Source organism: Octopus bimaculoides, chromosome 8 (assembly GCF_001194135.2).
Source record: "Octopus bimaculoides isolate UCB-OBI-ISO-001 chromosome 8, ASM119413v2, whole genome shotgun sequence".
Lineage (NCBI taxonomy): Eukaryota > Metazoa > Mollusca > Cephalopoda > Octopoda > Octopodidae > Octopus > Octopus bimaculoides.
The window spans coordinates 81,120,159-81,129,022 of record NC_068988.1 but is presented as its reverse complement, the minus strand read 5'-3'; the positions used below and the strand labels follow the sequence as shown (position 1 = coordinate 81,129,022).

Genomic DNA, 8,864 nt, shown 5'->3' with positions numbered 1-8,864 from the left:
GTTGGTGAAGCAACTCATGCTGACCCCTATATATTTATGATTATATATATATATATATATATATATATATATGTATGTATATGTATATATATGTGTGTGTATATATATATATATATGCTGAGACTCCCTTCAGTCATGACTGACCATGGGATTGCACCTAGAAAGTTACCCTCCGAGGCACCAGTCCAGGCAAGGTTGTTTATGGAAGACCAACAGTTGCCCGTGAATACCGGTCTCTCCTCTCCACACCACCAATGTTATCCAAGGGAAAGGCAAAGGCTGATATGGCTTGGCACCAATGACATCGCGACTCATTTCTACAGCTGAGTGAACTGGAGCAATGTGAAATAAAATGTCTTGCTCAAGAACTCAACACGCAGCCCAGTCCAGGACTTGAACTCACTACCTCATGATTGTGCTCTAACCACTGAGCCATGTTTGTTTATATATATATATATATATATATATATATAAACAAACATATTATTTCGTTTTTATATTTGGTTTGCAAGATTCTTTATGTGAATTCATGTGTTGAAGCATATTTTATTATGTCTGGGGAGAGTCATTCTCTTTTAGTATCTCATTACTTAACACACACACACCAGTTCGATTTCCATTCATTTATTTATTTTTTTCTCAACTTTTCGTTGCATCTTGCAACCTTTTCAATAGTCACTAATAGTCAACGACTACTGAAAAGGTTACAAGACGCAACAAAAATTTTAGAAAAAATAAATAAATGAGTGGAAGTCAAACTGGTGAGTGTGTTAAGTAATAAGGCACTAAAAGTGAATAACTCTCCCCAGACACAATAAAAGATATTATTATTATTATCAATAAATTATAACAGATTGTTTTGAAGCCACCCTAAGCATCAAAGTTTGGTGACGGACCCGAATATAGAACCAGAGTACTGACTCTAAAATTTATAAATTTATAAAACTTGGTTTCTTACGTCACAAATGATTCGCCCTGTCATTACATATATATAAATCAGTATAAAGTGTTGATTAAATCATTTTTACTCAACTGACATTAGTGTAGGCTGCCTCAACGAAGAATACCTTTAGGTCAGTGTACTACGGAGTGTTGGTATAATAATGAACTGATGCTGAAGAAGAGAACTGAAGCAATCATCGCTGAATTTCGAATCTGATTCATCAAAAGCTAAACAGAAGAGAATTGCAAACAAAGAAGTTTCGCAGCGCAAGGAAGGTAGTATTAGTTTTGCAGAGTCTTTGACACCCTCATTGTATGATCTAGGACAGGTCAACTGCCAACCAGTGCAGCCAGTTCTAGCAAACTTTGATCCAAAGATTTATGGAAATCAGAAACGTGACTTCTCATCAAGCTGGTATTCCGGTCGTCCATGGTTAGAGTATTCACTTCCAAAGAAATTCTTGTTTTGTTTTCCTTGTCAGCACTTTAGCACTTCTGCTCAAGCAGATACTTGCTTTATTAAAGATGGGTATTTTAAATGGCATCATGCAAAAGGTTTGAATAATCATGCAAACTCTGCAGCCCATATCCAAGCTATAGTAAAATGGAAGGAACGCCAACAGCGTGTAAGGGACCGTGTGATGCTAGATGAGAATTGGCCCTTGCAATAAATATATAAATTGAATGGTACTTATAAGTGCCAGAGAGAAAAAGGAGACACAACCACGTAGAATGATTAAGAGAAGATTTATTGACATGTAAACGTGTGTCTGTGTGTGTGTCATGTATACAGAATAATAGACAGACCGTCATGAGAACATAGATGTATATGTGCATGTGAGCATAGATGTATGCATATGTGTTAAGTACATATAAGGATGGCAATGCAGAAGGAGACAGTGAAAGTGTTTATAGCCATCAAAATGAGAGGTAAGTTCATAGACACAAGTAAGATAAATTATACCAGTTCATAGTCATTAGTACACAGTAGTTGAAATACAGTATCAAGAAGTTGCGGCCATGATGCTGAGCTGGTTGCAGGTACATGTCAAACATGAAGTCATAGCTATGATACTGCTACCTGGGTCACTTGATACAGGAGTTCATGCAGGTTGTATATTCGCTGTTGATCCATGAAGTAATTCATGAACAGCGAAGTGTTGGAACCTGGGTGAAATGCTAGCTGAGCTGTGTACAAAGAGAGATGATGTTGACAACGTTGAGAACATGATATGATGGAGGCAATGAAGACAGAGGTTGCTGTAATGCTGTTGGACGAAGTTGGTGAATCTCAACATGGCTGCTGTGGTGTTGTAGCTGTAACTGGCTGTGTCTTGTGTGGTCAGTGGCTAGACCTTAAAAGGTCTGGAACCAAAAGACCTTGAAACTAGGAGTAGATGAGTTATTATAAGGAGCTGTAGGCTCAAAAACTGGGTTGAGAACAGGCTGTCTCACGTGATCGTATTTAGGCTCTCTGATTGGTTATACTCGGCAGTTGGCACAATTGAGTAAGAGGCAAATTGTGCCAATACCAACCAATCAGAGTAGTGGACACAATGGTATTTAAATAGTGGCCAAAGGCTAACTGTTACCAGCTACATTCGAATGCACATATATAAAATAAAGGGGAAAAGGGAATTTCACTCGAGTGTACACAACAAGCATTTATCCGTAACATTCGTATCTTCAATTTTTTAAAATGATCAATTGAGTAAAAACCATTACTATATCAATTCAATTGTTGATATTGTGCATTTCTTTGTGCAAATGAATTGCCTTGTTGAGGAAACGAAAATGAAGCTTTTGAAGATCTTTATTCGGAAGGTGAGACACAGCTTTGTAGTTGTTTTATGAAATTATTCCAATAAACATTAGAGAAAGATTCAAAGCTAATGGAATGCTACAGCATGATTAAAAAAACAAACAAACGACCTATACTTCAGCAGCAATGCAAAATGAAATCACTGAGGAGATACAATGTCAGCCTTGTTGTCGATGAAATAAAATGTTCCGATGTTCTTTACTTTACGCTGAAATGTGATGAAACGCATGACTTGAGTAATATTGAAAATATTGTGATTGTTTTTAAGTACTTGAAAAAATGGCAGGTTTCTGGAAAACTTAGTTGTAATGCCAACTGCTCAACATTATGATACTGTAACATTGGCTGACTTGTTAATTGAGGGATGAACCTACCTTGGCATTGTTCCTAAGCATATGCTGTCACAATGCTACGATGGTGCTCCTATGATATCTGGCAAAATAGATGGCATTCAAAGAAAAATTCAGAATCGACTTAAAAAACATAAACCATATGTTCATTGTCTTAATCATCAGTTGCACCTTGTCATGGTTAACACAATAAAGTGGATTCTGGAGTTAGCTACATTCTTCGACACCGTTAATATTCTTCATAATTTTATTAAATGGCCAAGGATAGCTACACCACAATGAGGCTCTCCTTGACAACAGCTATTTAAGCAGGTACGAAAGGTGTTCAACCTCTTAGTCTTCTCCAGCTGGCTTACGCTGAGGGATACTACGAAGCAGGCAGCTACAGTGGACTCTAACCACATATGATATTCTCCAGAGGTAATGTACCTCCCGTGAGTGGAGATGCCACAAGCCATGCGCTGCCATGAAGATGGACACCTAGAACGGGACACAAGATCGGGAATCACAATAAACAATTATTGAATTCCATCCACTCGTGAGTTTCTTCTTTCACCATCCAGATCCGTAAGACAAAAAATGGGAGAAGGTGATACTCTACCGGTATCATGAACCTTTCCTTTCCCTTATAAATCTGATGTTATTTGGAATTAAAGTTGGGAAATTTGGGTAATTTTATCCAATCAACTGATAGTGTGGCATTAGCAGCTTGTTACCATGACAACCAGTGTTGTCTGTGCCGCAATCAAAATTGAACCGAATCCGACAACTGGCACCCATGCCAACCTCTCCTTCTTTGGACACTAAACTCTGCTTGCGAAGTCATGTCGGGGCAAGTGAAATCGAAATCGAAATTGAACCATATCCGATGACTGGCACCTGTGCCAGTAGAGCACTAACAGCACTGTCCATGAGTGTTCATTGCCAGAGCAGCTGTCTGGCTTCCGTGCTAGTGGCCCGTAAATAGCACCATTTGAGTGTAATCATTATGAGCGTCGCCTTCCAGCACTTGTGCTGGTGGTACGTTGCACCCACTACACTCTCGGAGTGGTTGGCGTTAGGAAGGGCATCCAGCTGTAGAAACTCTGCCAGATCATATTGGAGCCTGGTGCAGCCTTCTGGCTTGCCAGTCCTCAGTCAAATCATCCAACCCATGCCAGCATGGAAAGCGGACGTTAAACGATGATGATGATGATTCTTCACACCACGAGATTTTTTCACCCACGTATTTTCTTTTAATTTTTCTGTGTGTTAGCATATTGCATATTTTTCTGTGCTTTTGAGACAAGTTCTTTGTTGACCAGCTATTCTTATCAAGGTTTACAAATCCAAGCATGAAAACATTACTCAACTTTGGATGAGTCACATGAATGCATAAATGTACATATAAACTTATATATGAATATATACATCCACATGCACTTATATATTAATGATGTACACAAATACATGACAGGTATACATCATACTGAAATATGCATAAAGTAAACACATGCAAATATATTAATATAACATTTTTAAAAATAATTAAAAACATACAATCAACAAAGAGACTAAAGAAACAGTAAGATGATACATGAAAACACAGAGGACTTCCTCAGCAGAGTCAATGAATGTAACTGCTCCCATGACCTGACAGGTTGTATTATAGGCAGTATGGATGTAGTATCTCTCTATCCATCCATTGACATTGACTTTGCCGTAGAGAGATGTGTGGAAATTATTTTGGAAAGTGAAGTAACCTTCCGTGAAGTGAACACAAGGGAACTAGGCCTCCTCCTAAAGCTTGTTTATAATAATGAATACTTAGATCACCACGACCTAACTAGATTCTGCCCCACTAGGTCAGGACGGGGTAGACCACCTACGATCACATCAGCTGCTAGAAAAACCACCGCAGAGCATTGGAATGGATGGAATACACCCACCCACGACCCAGAGGATAATATCCAAACACGAAAAATGGTTGCACATGCTGTAGGTGCAAGTCTGAAGACCACCCTGCAGAACCATATAATTAAATTCAATGAAAATCCATACATGCAGGTCCAAGGAGCGGCTATTGGTGTCAGTGTATCCAGGGACGTAGCGAGCCTATTCATGACCTGGTGGGACAAAAAGCTGAGAGAAACTCTCGAGGAGCACTCAATAACAATCAAACTGTACGGGAGATATGTGGATGACATTAACATCGGAGTCAAAACACCATCAAACATTCAGACTGAAGAGAATGAGAAGATCGTGATGGAAAACATCCAGAATATAGCTAATGCAATACACCAGAGCATCAAGGTAACAATAGATTACCCAACAAGACACCTAAACAAGAGACTCCCGGTACTTGACACAGAACTTTGGCTAGAAACAATTAATGACAAAGTTCAAATCCTCCACTCATATTATATGAAACCTATATCTTCAAAGTATGTTATTCATAATAATTCAGCTCTATCACACAGTGTGAAAATTAATATATTAATAGCCGATTTAGTCAGAATAATGAGAAACATATCCCCCCACCCCTGTGCAGTCCCTGGGAGAGACAAAGACATACACAAGACTTCATGCATCGCATGCAGTTTTCGGGATACAGCCAGAAAGATAGGATCCGAGTGTACAAAGGAGCTAGCAAGAAATTTGAAGAGATTGTTGTCAAAGATACAGATGGAACACAACCTAGGTACCGTAATAAACAGTGGAATCGACTACAAAGAATTAGTGACAAAACAAACAGAAAGAACACGTGGTACAATACCAACAGGTTCCAAGGAGTAATGTTTATAGATGCCACACCACACGGACAACTGGCCCGTAGATTCAGAAAAATCCTCAAAAGTACTAAGTTGAAGATAAATGTCATAGAAAAACCAAGGAGATCCATTAGATCGATAATATGCAAAACATACCCCTTCAGAAGGACAAGGTGTGTAGAAGAGAATTGCATTGTGTGCAAATATAGTCCTGGTATCAACTGCAAAACCAGAAATGTGGTTTACAGAATAAGCTGTATGGATGGTGATTGTAAAAACGGAAAGACGGCGAGAATTTTGAGTGTGTAAATGAACATTGGAGGGACTACAAGAACCACGAACAAACCTCAGTGCTCTACCAGCATGCCAAAGAACAACATGGTGGTGTACTGGACCAGATTAGCATAGAAATCCTGTCTAGACACCCCAATGACACATCGTTACAGCAAATACAAGAGTCGGTCCTCATAACTGAAACACGACCAATTTTGAATAGCAAATTACACGTAGATAATTTTGTTCACACATAAATTACAGAACATTGAATGTGAAAATGAAAGGATGCATTTACGAAGAAAACAGAAAATAACAGAGAAAACCAAAACCAAGTCCAAAGTCTCTATCTTATCTGATATGAATGAAATTTAACAAACACACATATGGACGCACATGCTTACATATAAGCATGCACACATGCGAGTGTGCACACACTCACATGCTCATACCGGACAATTTCAAAACAACGCTGAATCATACATTCAAAATAAATGGAAATGGAGAGACGGGTTACTGAAGAGATTGCAATGAAATGATTTAACAAAAAACAAAAAAAAAACTAAATACTGTTTATAACTAAATAAAGGACCGAACCAGTGTGTGTGTTTATTACTGGCATAATGCCTCTCCCAAGGTTTAATAGTATATATATATATATATATATATATATATATATATATATATATATATATATATATATATATATATATACACACACATATATATATATATATTCTTAAAAGCTTTTTACTCATGAAAATTTATATTCTTTGCTTACCACCTCCAGCAATTATAATTGTTTATATAATGTAGTTAGTATTAGTAAGAAGGTAGAAATTAAATTATCAATAGAAAAAAGCACTTACAAAATTCACCTGAAAGCAGGCCGGCCCTACACGAAACAGGTATAATAATGATTTGTTGTCACTGATTTAAAAGAAATACCTTGAGTTCAGGAATTACCTCTGATATACAGAATAAATAGCTTTGGGGGAATACCATCACTTTCAAATAACCAGCTGTGGAAAACACCTCTGATATAAATAGCAAATAACTTCTAATCTGACATGTGTGTGCTCGTAATTAAATGTTTCCTCGTGACTTACAGAAAAATGGATATTGCTTAATGAAATTTTCTACAAATATGCTTCAGGTGGGATAGATTCAGATTATATTGGAACTCAATGTGAAAAAGTGTTTTTTCCGAGGATGGGGAGAAGAGTTTCGGAAAATTCACACGAGTTGACTTTGTTTCTTCATAACGTTCCAAAAAATGGATAATTTTTAATGAAATTTTCTGTAATTACCTTTCAGATGGTGTATATTATGATTATATCTGAATTTAATATTTTAAAAAAAAAAAACCTGGTGGGCATGCACACATACACACTGATTCACATCACAAAATGAAACCTGAAATTTCCCCAAAAATTGGCGTGTGCCAACACACTAATTTTTTTTTTTTTTTCCTTTTCTCATGTTAAATTCTGATATAATCGTAATCTACACCATCTGAGAGTTATTTGTAAACATTTAATTGGAAAATAACTACTTTTCTGAAAGTTATGAGAAAGCAAGCCAACATTTACAAATTTTCAGAAACTCATCTCCCTGACCTTGTAAAAATACTTTTATAACAAATTGCAATATACTCAGAATCTGCATCATCTGAAATTTATTTCTAAAACATTTCATTGAAAAATATCCAGTTTGGGTGAGGCACAATTGTGTAGGTATACCTCTAATTTGACTACAAGGTAAGCAATTTTGACGGGGGGAAGTTGATCAATTTTATCAGCCTCAGTGCAATGACTGGTAGTTTACTTTATCGACCCTAGAAGGAAGAAAAGCAAACTTGATTCTGTGAGATTTGAACTCAAACTGTCAAAATAGAAAAAATACCGCAAAGCATATTTTCCGACATTCTAACAACCGTTCTTTATATATATATATATATATATATATATATATATATATACATGCATATATATATATATACATGCATATATATAGATACACACACACACACACATATATATTTATATATATATGACAAGAAATAATTTTGCCTCTTTTTATGGTAATGAAAGGGTTTATAAAACTGCAAAAAAAAAAAGAGCTCAAATGTAATTGAGACAGATATAAAAAAAAAAAAAACATTGATCAGAGAACAAACATCAAATTCGAGTCAACGACTTTATATATATAACACCACGCCTCCAAATATTTGATCATATATAAATATTACCATGGCCTTTCAACATATAAAGTATACACAGAAGGTAAAAAATATATATGCGAATAAAAATACAGATATACAGAACGGCCTATCAAGAAGGTTTGTACAATCGACTAAAAATTCTAAAGCATGTCATGCGACTAAAAATCTAAGTAAAATAAAATATCAATTGACTATAAAAATTATTTTCTTACTCCCCTCAAACGAAAAAGTATATCAGAGGAGTTCATATCATAAAAACCATGGTAGGTTGGAGTCTAGGAGCAAAAAGATTTCCACAAAATCAAGTCAAACACATCTATGGCCATTTCAGGAGTTTATTGACACTGTTCGATTATGATTTAAAGTGCATCTCAGCCATGGTAATATTTATATATGATCAAATGTTTGGAGGCGTGGTGTTATATATAGAGTCATTGACTCGAATTTGATGTTTTTTCTCTGATCAATGTTTTATTACTAATATATTTATATATATATATATA

The 8,864-nt window shown here is 36.2% G+C and overlaps 1 long non-coding RNA gene across 1 annotated transcript in view; it reads right to left on the bottom strand.

The window, feature by feature from the left end:
* LOC106877635 (uncharacterized) overlaps positions 1-7,097 on the bottom strand; it is an 11,161-nt gene extending 4,064 nt beyond the window's left edge. The window contains exon 1 of the long non-coding RNA XR_001410397.2: positions 7,007-7,097. This is a non-coding gene — a long non-coding RNA (uncharacterized LOC106877635). The remainder of the gene's footprint in view (positions 1-7,006) is intronic.
* Positions 7,098-8,864: the final 1,767 nt, after the last annotated feature.